The 10,642-nt window shown below is 43.0% G+C and overlaps 1 long non-coding RNA gene and 1 other non-coding gene across 5 annotated transcripts in view; both read left to right on the top strand.

Annotated features, from left to right (window-relative positions):
- Positions 1-9,154: 9,154 nt before the first annotated feature.
- Positions 9,155-10,642, top strand: part of LOC117050041 — a 57,151-nt gene continuing 55,663 nt past the window's right edge. For 3 of the 4 annotated variants that reach the window (XR_004427050.1, XR_004427049.1, XR_004427048.1), the window contains exons 1-2: positions 9,173-9,351; positions 9,795-9,897. This is a non-coding gene — a long non-coding RNA (uncharacterized LOC117050041). Of the gene's footprint in view, positions 9,352-9,794; positions 9,898-10,642 lie in introns of all 4 variants that reach the window. The other variant, XR_004427047.1, reaches the window with a different exon arrangement.
- On the top strand, positions 9,641-9,722 carry LOC117050532. Its single transcript, XR_004427102.1, has one exon. It is a non-coding gene; the product is annotated as a small nucleolar RNA SNORD87 (small nucleolar RNA).

Raw genomic sequence — 10,642 nt, 5'->3', positions numbered from 1 at the left:
CAAACAACTTCCACGATTTCTGAAATGGCAAAATGTACATGTGTTGTACACATGATACCAGCTGAGATTCATGAACTCCTGGCTTATATAACATTGTTTGAGTCAACAAGCAATCCATCCCATTTGTGGGGGGAAACGGCTGAATGTAACATGCGAGCTGACCCTTATAAATAATAGACAACTTGCAAGCATTAAAGCAACAAGGTTCGTGATTAACATAAGAATTATGGACTATCTTGATTCATTCTGAACATATCCCTCAAGAAACACAGGTGTGCATTCTTCTGGCTGTTCACATGCATCCAAGCTTTTAAGAACTTAAGCAGAGCTTTGCTGGATCAGAGATCCATCTATTCCAATGTCCTGTTTCCAAAAACGACTGCACAGATTCTCTCACGAAGTGCACAAGCATGACATCAAAGCAACAGCCCTCCGCCATTGTTTGTGACCACATCTGGTATTCATAGGGTTCTTGAGCATGGAGGATCTATTTTGCAGTTGTGGCTAATGGCCACTGATAGATCAGCATGAGCCTGTGTATGTGTATGTGTGTGTGTGTTTATATAAAACATCTGTAGAGTTTACAGTGTAGTTTGGCTGACCTTGTAAAGAAGGAGCTTAAAAAGCAGATCTGTGCTTATATGAAGTTTGGATATGGATTTCTGTGTTGCATCTTAAGTGTGTAGAATTAAGATGCTTCTGCAAGAAAATATAATTTCAATAAGCTGCAAATATTAATTAACCATAAAATGTAAACTTTTTTACACTATAAAGTTTATACATTGCAGATTGAAAAATTTTTTTTGTTTCATTACTATTTGACCCCAGTTTACAATTATTTTCACTGTATAATACCTGCCAAATTAGGATAATACCAAATGTGGTTGATAAAGTGGGCTCTTTTCCACAAAAACGTATGCTAAAATATATCTATTTAAAGTACCCAAGACTCTTTGTTGCTTTTCCGCAGAAGTCCAAACAACCTTTGGAAGCATTTGCTATTCAAGAGACTTTTCTCAGATGAATTTATTTGCCTCTTTTCACTTATAAAATGAATGTGTGTTAATAGTCAAGTGAAAACATTACACTAAACAAAACCACAATGTAAGCAGCTTTGTGTATGGAATCTAGCAATTTTATGGGTGTTGTAATACAGTGTTTTTCAACCACTGTGCCGCAGCACACTAGTGTGCCACGAGATGTTGCCTGGTGTGCCGTGGGAAAAATTGTGTTTATTTGATTCCTATTCAAGAGAATTACTTTATATATAGTCAATATAGGCACAGAGTTAAATTTTTTAACATTTTCTAATGGTGGTGTGCCTCGTGATTTTTTTCATAAAACAAGTGTGCCCTTGCCCAAAAAAGGTTGAAAAACACTGTTGTAATATAATTTATTATTTGTGTTTTTTCTCTGCTATACGGTCTGAACTGCATCATTGCCTGGGGGGAAAGCTTACTGTACTTCTAAACTGCAACATGTGTACATGTTTTATAGCTTGATATGTTCATTCCAGAAAACAGAGCTTACATGCTTAGCTAGTTCATCTAAAATATTTGCAGCGTGTAAGCAACAGTGGTTAGAAGATAAGTGCAGTAGAGGTTCACCTAGTTATCTTCTCTTATTGTATATGTTATACATGATTTTACAGAATTTTAATATTTATATTAAATACTTTAAAACTGCTATGATTTGTCAGAATCAAAGAAATGCAACTGTTCCACAAGAAGCCAAAAATAAAATAAAATGCATTTAAGAGGAATATTTGGGAAATTTCTTTGCAGTACAGGAGTTAATAATGTTATCATGTCTTATAATATTATTTTCTTAAAAATAATAATGACAACTGATTAGCCTTTGACTCAGCCATCGCTATGGCTTATTCTGGAACCATTCCAACTACCATTCCCATGCTTTAACTGTGAAAAATGTGACTTGCAGATGTAAATACACAGTCTCTGAAGAGGAATAATTCCTCCCCGTTTTTAACAGTATCTTTTCTAAGCGCTAGTACTTTATAAAGCTGAACACTTCCTTTGTTATTGACATCATTCAGTTATTTCAAGCAAGACCATTCAATGAGACCTGTGCATTTTTGCTCAGAAGACCTGATTTCATTGAGACTTATTCTAGTTGGTTTATGTGCATAGGACTAAGGCCTAAAATGCTTGAACCCTGGTGTGACTCCTCACTTCCAGCATAGCTTTCCCTCCACTCCCATACTAAAATCAGGAAAGGAGCCTGCCCCTGCCATTTAATCCCAGCCCCAAAGTCTCACAAGCAGGGCCGGCGCGTCCATTTAGGTGAACTAGGCAATTGCCTAGGGCGCCAAAATGGAGGGGGCGCTGGCCAGGCTTGGGCGGGACGAGCTAGCCAGCCCCGTCTCGTCCATTGGTGCTGGTGGCGTGGCGAGCCAGGGCGCCAGTCCCCCCGCGAGCCCGCCGGCATACCGGGCGTCCCCTCCCCACCCCGCCCCCATGCTGCTCCCAGGCGGGCTGTGAGCCGGCCGCCCAGCCCCGTCTTCAAGCGCAGCGAGCGGGGGGAGCCGCGCGGCCCCGCCAGTGGCCTCCCCCCACCCCCACGGGCGGCCGGGTGCTTCCACCTCCCGCGCTCTCCCCCAGACACATGGGGGCACCGGAAGGATCGCCGCAACACAGCAGCAGATGTGCCTGAGACAGCCCTGGGGCTAGCAGCAGCTTCTCCGCTGTAGCGAAGAGGTGCTGCTTGCCCCCTACACCACCACCCCAGCTCCTGCTAAAGCAGGCTTTGGCGGGGGGCGGGCGGCAGGACAGGCTACAGCGGAGAAACTGCTGCTTGCCTCTGCACCACCCCCACCTCCTGCTAAAGCAGGCTTTGGCGGGGGGGCGCCAGAAGGTGGTTCCCCTAGGGCGCAAGAAGCCCTAGTGCCGGTCCTGCTCACAAGAGCTGTATCTGTGGGCCTTCTAGGTATAATGGGACACGCACATCTCCTGTCCACTGGTGCTGGGTAATTCTGACCCGTTTCTCAGTTCTCAGAGAAATATATTCCATCAAAATGTATGTGCGTCTCATGATCTGGAATACATACCTCATGATTTTTTTGGCATGTGGGCATATGAAAAACGTATACATTTATAGCTAACCAATCCATAATTTGGAACAAGTCGTGATTTTAATCTCATTTTTTTTTCTTCATGTGACTTCCCGAATCTAATTTTTCTCTTCATTTGAGTCCCCCCCCCCATCTGCCCCAAGCCTTTACTTTGCACAAAGACTGCTCTGTTCCATGTGGTCTCTAAGGGAGCAAATAGAGATTGACATAGAATATATTAACACAGAAAATGTTTTAACTAGAGGGTATAGTATTGTAATTACAGCTTATAAACATGAACCCAAAGCGTATTGTATATAATATTTTTAATGTTTTGCTTATATGTGTATGCTTTTATTTATTTTTATTTTGGATGTGTTTCCCTTTGTCTGCTCCTTTGGCAGGGATCTGTTTTATTTAATCTTGTACAGCAGCATCTCGATTGAGGCTGCTATATAAACAATAAGCCACCCGGTGGAGTGGGAGCAGCACCAGATAAAATTATGGAGGAGCACAGAATGTGCAAAGTACAGTACATGGGCGTTGCCAGGATTTTTGTTAGGGAGGGGCGGGCCTTTTCTTAGGGGTGGGCAGAACCTCAGCTATGTATTTTTATTGATTTAGAGGGGCAGCTGCCCCTCCCTGCCGCCACGCCCCCCTGTCCATGGCAAAGTATATTTTTGAGGTGGTGAGTTGAGTGTCTTACGTATTGAGATATCTGAAGGAAAAGTAAGATTAATATATTAACAGCAAGAGTCCAGCAACAGGGGAAGGCAATTGGGGTGGGGGAGAGCTCCTTATGGGGGGCACTTGCCCACCTTTGGTGCACCCCATGTTAGCACACACACCTTGCCATGATGTGGAGGGGACACACACCAGTCTTGTAGCCCCTTAAAGTCTTAACACGTTTACAGTATTAAGACAAGGTAGTCCATTAAAGGTTATGCCGTGTCCCTATTTTACAGGAACAGTCCAGGATTTTCCCCAACAGTCCCATCCTGGTTTCTGATTGTCCCGTTTTTCCTTGTTGTTCAGTCGTTCCCGACTCTTCGTGACCCCAATGGACCAGAGCACATCAGGCACCCCTATCCTCCACTGCCTCCCAGTCCCACAGTTCGGCCAAACTCATGCTAGTCGCTTCAAGAACACTGTCCAACCATCTCATCCTCTGTTGTCCCCTTCTCCTTGTGCCCTCCATCTTTCCCAACATCAGGGTCTTTTCTAGGGAGTCTTCTCTTCTGATGAGGTGGCCAAAGTACTGGAGCCTCAACCTCAGGATCTGTCCTTCCAGTGAGCACTCAGGGCTGATTTATTTAAGGATGGATAAATTTGATCTTTTTGCAGTCCATGGGACTCTCAAGGGTCTCCTCCAGCACCGCTTTTCCTTAGGATGTCCCTATTTTCACTGGAAAAATGTTGGAGGGTATGGAGTTATCCAGCCCCCACGCCATCTGTAGGCATGATAAGTTTTTAAAATGTTTAATGTTTTATTCTATTTTTATATATGTTGGAAGCCGCCCAGAGTGACTGGGGCAACCCAGTCATATGGGCAGGGTATAATAGTAAATTGTTATGGAATAGGACTTCCCTATTTTCATCGAATGAGTCTGACCAAACTGCGGGAAGCAGTGGAAGACAGGAGTGCCAGGTGTGCTCTGGTCTATGGGGTCATGAAGAGTCGGACACGACTAAACAACAACAACATTTTCATCGAAGAAATGTTGGAGGGCATGATGTTAGCCTTAAATGTGCCACAAGGCTCTTTTTTTTTAACTCTTGTCTTTACGGCCACCACTTTGGAAATCAGAGAAAAGCTATACTGTAGCTCACCTCTTCTTCCACCGCGAGAGGGTGCGAGATTCAAAACCCAAAATCTCTGGCGCGCAATCAGCATGGATTCTCCCCCGGCTCCTCGCCCCCGAAAAAAAGCTTTTTCGTAAGTCTCTGGCAAAAGAAAAAAGGCGTTTGCCCTGTTGCCTTTTGGATTAGCCAAGGTCATGAAAAGTTGGACTCCAACTCCCGTCAGCCTCAGCTAGCCAGGCCCAACCGTCAGAGGATGATGGGAAGTGTAGTCCAACAACGAAACTAACTTCTTGTCCACCTCGCCCGGAAAAGAGCTAACGCAAAAGGCGCGTGGCTGCGTTGGGGGAGGGCTGGTCACGTGCTCCATAGACTTATAATTCCGGTTCCGGCCACCCTCGCGCTCCTTTCTTTTGGAGGTCTGCGGGGTTTCGCATGGTCTGCAGAACGGGTAAGCCCTTTGACGGCGGCGAGTGGAGAGGGGAGGCGGCGGTTTGGGCTACCGTTGGAAGCGGCTGCCTGGACGAAAGTGTTTGGGACGGCTTGGGGTGCTCGCGCTGACCAGCCTGGCTGCGTTTTCTCCCTCGCCGTGCCCGGCAGACGGCCCGCGCGTACTCTTCCTAGGCGCGTACCTTGAACTCAGCTAGGCCAGGACTCGTGGCGGCCGTCGCGGGTAGAGCGCGCGGGGAGCTTCCAGCCTTTAGCGGTAGACCAAGGCGGCGGCGGGTAGGGGAACCGTTGTGTGGGTCTGGATGCCTTTTTTCATGGACGGGGCCACGTCGCGTTCTCTCACAAAGAGGATCCCGCGCGGCTCCTGCGCCTGATAACTGGTCGGGGCTGGGCACCTTTGCTCACTTCTGGAGTGCAATTTATAGCTGTCTGGCAGAACTATAAAATGAGTGGTGGTTTTGGGAAGCCTTGTTATGCACTCTCTTCTTTAGAGCCTCCAGCCCACTCTTCTATTTCCCCCCCCCCCGCCCACGACCTAACCAGTGGGAGGAGATGAAGGCAAAGTGTCTATTCCATTAGCAGATGGACCCTGCTGCATTTATCTTAAATCAGTTTTTGTCATAAAGTGCTATTGCCATGGTATCTATATTCCTCGTGTAGTAACTTGGAAAAATAGAGGATTGTTAATACACATTATGCTAGAGCTTCCCAAAATGTGTGTTGTGACACAGTGTGTAGGTGTTTCACGCGTCTGCTGCCCGCGCTCCCCCTGGAGCTGGAAAGGGAGCGGGCAGCCCGCTGAGTAGCTGCTGCCGGGCTGCACAGGAGCCTCCCCACCCTGCCTGCCTGCCTGCGTGCTTTCCTCTCCTCCCTGGTCGAGGCTGCTTGTCAGGACTCGCTCAGGTGCCCGATCTCCTCGCTCCTCCCACTCTGCCCTCTCCGCTGTCGTCTGCGCTAGCCGGGCTGTGGCTTGGCTTTGGAGCGGCAGAGCCTGAAGATCCATGCTTTCCATGGAGCCATTGGCTTCTCATTCGCTTGCCCCACCCCCCACCACGTGCTGGCTGGGCTGGGTGCTAGCCCTCCCCTCTTCTCTTGCAACCCTCCTGCCTCTGGGCCAGTGTAGCATAAGGCCCTGGCCCGGGATGGAAAGAGTCTCCTAAGTGCCCAGCAGTAGCCAGGACTAGTTGCCACCCACCCTCACTGGCTGCTGGACCCCACCACTTGCCCTGACCACTTGTAGCAGAGACCACCACCTCCTGCTCTGAGGGAGTTAAGTGCTGGTGCTAATATTTTCATGTTTAAGTAATTGCAGTTGAATTAATTAAGAAAAGTTTGTGACGATGACGTTTGCGATGAACAGAATATAGCAGCTGTAGAGGAAAATATACAAGAATCAACTGTTGAACAGTCTGTTTTGCCAAAAAAAATGCAGAATACTTTATTGAGCTTTCAAAACCTATAAAGCTGTCTGCGTCACTCATAAGGAGAATGCAGACATCAGAGAAAGCTCAAAAGGCAAGTTACTTGGTAGCAGAAATAATTGCCAAAAACAAGGAACGACACACTATTACAGAAACCACAATAAAGGAATATTGCTGCTATTGTTTGAACAATGCTTGTGCCAGAATTTGAAAAAGAAGTTAATAAAATCCCTTTGGCAGATAACACGATTGGAAGATGTATTCCAAGACATGCCTGATAACATTAAACTGCAAATGAAGGATATTTTTCAAAACGATAATATGATCTTTACATGCAATTAGACAAATCAACAGATTCAGTAGCACAATTATTGATTTTTATGTTTCATTCATACTGACAGAATTTTTGAGCAATTCTTGTGTTGCCTAGAACTTCCAGAGGTGAAGATATATAAAACTTTAGATTGCTTCATGAAGGAAAATAATTTGCAGTGGTTAAATTGTGTAGGAATGTGCACAGATGGCACAGTCTCAATGGTTGGTTCAACAAAGGGTTTTATAGCTTTAGCAAAGTAAGAATAAAAATACTCATTACTTTTTACATCACGAAGCACTAGTCACACACTATTGGAAATGAATTAAGAAAAGTTATGGACAGTGGTTCAAATGGTCATTTACATTAAAAGTAGACATCTTGAATCAAGATTATTTGTGAAGAAGTGGGGGCAAGTTATGTTTCCCTAAACTGCTGAGTGCGAGCTAAAATGTGATATTAGCTCACTAATTATTACTTCCCAAGTGTTGAAATCCAAGACTATGATTGGATCAGAATTCCATTTCTTTAAACTGCAAGGAGGGACTTTTCACTTATTGAAGAAAAATTAACTAAAATTAAAAATGATTGAAGTCTGTTATTGATCTATGAGAAGGTGACTTACAGTTTTGCATTCATGTTTAAAAAATTCATCCAAATAGGTAAAAAATTGTGTAAACCTTTCTGCAGTTTTTTATTACGTACATTTGTGAAGTATCCTTTTCAACAATGACAAACTTTAAAATACTGAAACATAGAATTTTAAAAATGCTTGATGATGAAATATGAGTGTCTATCTAATATTCCACCAAATATTCAAAAGCTATGTTCATCCTACCAATCACATACATCACATTAAAATGGTAAGTAGTTACTGGTTTTCAATTTTTTTGCACATATTTACATTTTGTTACACATAAATGACAACAGTCTTGGAAATGTATTATCATCTTATAAATAATGTATTTTTAAAAAGATAAATGAAAGGAGGTACATTAATTCTATATGGCATTGCTAGGTCCTCTTTTCCTTTGTATATTTTTTCTAGAAATGACCTAGATTTTAATTAGTTGGTCTGTTGAAAACACAATAGAGGAAATGTACTTCCAGTATTGATTATTTGGAGTTATTTCCAGGCTGCCAAGTTGTTTGAATGATGATGAATTAGACAGCTGAAGATCATTACTAGAGCTGATGTCTTCATAAATCAGTAGCATCAGCTGAACGTCCTAACTATAATGATAAATTGCCTCTTTGTCAGTGGGGAAATTGGTTAGAGAGTTGTCTTATGGCCCTGACCCATGACCTCTTCACTGTAGCAATCTATTTTTGGCTTGATGGTACTAGGAAATACCATATACTCAGTTTTCAGATTGAACTGAGGCTTTAGGGAATATGTTGTGCTTGTTCACATAGCTGGAGTCCAAAAGCAAAGTTCACTATCCTGAAAATTTAGTTCATATTTTATACTTGCTAGATAACATAAACTAAAAAAAAAATACTCTTTGGAAACATGGTGTCTCTATAAAATCTTTTAACTTTGCAAGGAGACAGCACCCCGTAATGATTTTTGGAACTGGGATCTAATGACTTCATAGTTCCTCATCATATTGTGACAATGGAATATACTGTTATGTTTATGCCCAGTGGCTTCAGAATCATTTGTCTGGGGTTCCATTGTTTCAACCAACAAGGTATAACAATGTGAACCCTTGAGAATACTGCATGTATGAGCACACAAAACAGGGAAAAAATTAACAATTTAAACAAACTTACTTTAGCATCTGCTGATTGGATGAACTAAGGCATAGCTACACTTTCCAAGAGCAGAGCTAGTACTAATTTCTAACTTTTGTGTGCTTGCATGCAGCTATGGAAATTTGGAACAACAAATACAGGATTAAGGTTGTAGACAGTCCACAAGCTCCTTGCATCTGTGCTGATTGTGACCTAAAATATTTCTAAAACCCCCAACCATGATTATGCATTTGGTGTAAAGTATCATTTACACCAAAATAAAGTTTTTCTGTGCTTCACATATTCAAGAATCTGGAAAAAATGAATAAAATTATTCCTTTTGTTTGGAAACCTCTTTACTGGCATGATGACTTGTGCTTCGTGGTATGTTGAAAATAGTTATATTTGAGATAAAAGACAACTTTTGTACAAGCCAAACAATTGTTACATAGTTGACATTTTTAAAATAGTATTTTCAGCTGGTTATCTATAAATGTCTTATTATTCTGTTTGTTTAGGTATGTCAAGATGCCCTGTTGACCCCTAAAGTATGGATAATTGTAAGTGTTACTCTTTAAAATCTTAACTATGTGCTTTAGTAAAACTAGTTTTTAATAGACACATGGTTTGAGTTTAAATTTACTTGTTGTACAAGATTCCTTTTCAGTAAACATTGGTGGGAGATTGATGACACTTCATACAACCTCAGACCGTTATGTATATTTTTTTTCTTGTTCCCTGTTTTGGAAAAAAAAACAGAGGTTCATTTTGCAAGCAATTATAAAGCCCTGGAAATAGTTTAATATAGAAAATAATGTTTTCCATTGTATAGATATTTACAATGGCATTGCTGGCACAGTGATGATTTCCTTTTGCCGTTTACCCATCTGAATTTATATTGATGTGTATTTCCTAATTCTGAGATGCCAGTAAAGCTTTAAATGGCCCAAGTAATATAATTTCTTAGAACATTATAAAGTTATGTTAATTATTTTTATTGCAGTGAATGTTTTGATCGTGTGCCTTCCTGAATTCGGATGTATTCAGAAATGAGACCAGATTGTCAAATCGTTTCCAACCATGAAAGTGCTACTTGCAGGTTTGAGGTAGTTGTTCACTAAACGTGTAATCCACGTATAATAAACCAAACTTGAATGTTTTGCAAATGTTATATGAAAAAGAAATTTTATTTTATTGTACTAAGAAATTTTTGAGGTAAAGGTAAGATTATTAAATTATGAAAGGGAGCCATTCTGTTTGAATACTGAAGGCATAAGAGCAGCTGCTGGATCAGGCCAAAGGCCCATCAAATTCAGCATTCTGTTCCTGCTGGGTGCAGTTGACCGTAATGCTTGAAATTCAGTATCTTTTGAAATTTATAAAACTGATTTTCAATTTGATTCAATCCTTAAACCACAAATATTTTATATTTGATGTGCTAAGCCAGGCCCATCTTTATGGCTTGGCCAAGTGGCGCGGTGCGCCACGGCGCCCGCCCAGCAGGGGCACTGCTGCACTGGACAGCTGATGTCTAGGAACAGCTGCTGGCGACACATGCTGCTGCTGCTGCTCCTGTTTGGTAAGGCTGCGAGCGAGGGAAGGGTGAGCCGTCTTTCCCTTTGGGCGCCTGCAGCCCTCTCAGGGGGCGCCCCAGCGAGTCCTGCCAGCTGTGCCCCGCCAACTATATGGCTGGCGGCAGTGGCGGAGGAGCAAAGCACCTGAAAGCACTGGGTGGGTGGGTGCACCAATCGGCACCCCGGGCGGGTGGCACAGCTGCGCCTATTGGCAGTCCCGGCAGCACTCCTTCCCTCCCAGCAAAGGGGCTCCCCTGTCCTCCTCCACATAAATATT

This window comes from Lacerta agilis, chromosome 7 (genome assembly GCF_009819535.1).
Source record: "Lacerta agilis isolate rLacAgi1 chromosome 7, rLacAgi1.pri, whole genome shotgun sequence".
NCBI lineage: Eukaryota > Metazoa > Chordata > Lepidosauria > Squamata > Lacertidae > Lacerta > Lacerta agilis.
Note: the sequence above shows the minus strand (reverse complement) of the source record. Positions and strands in the feature narration are given on the sequence as shown.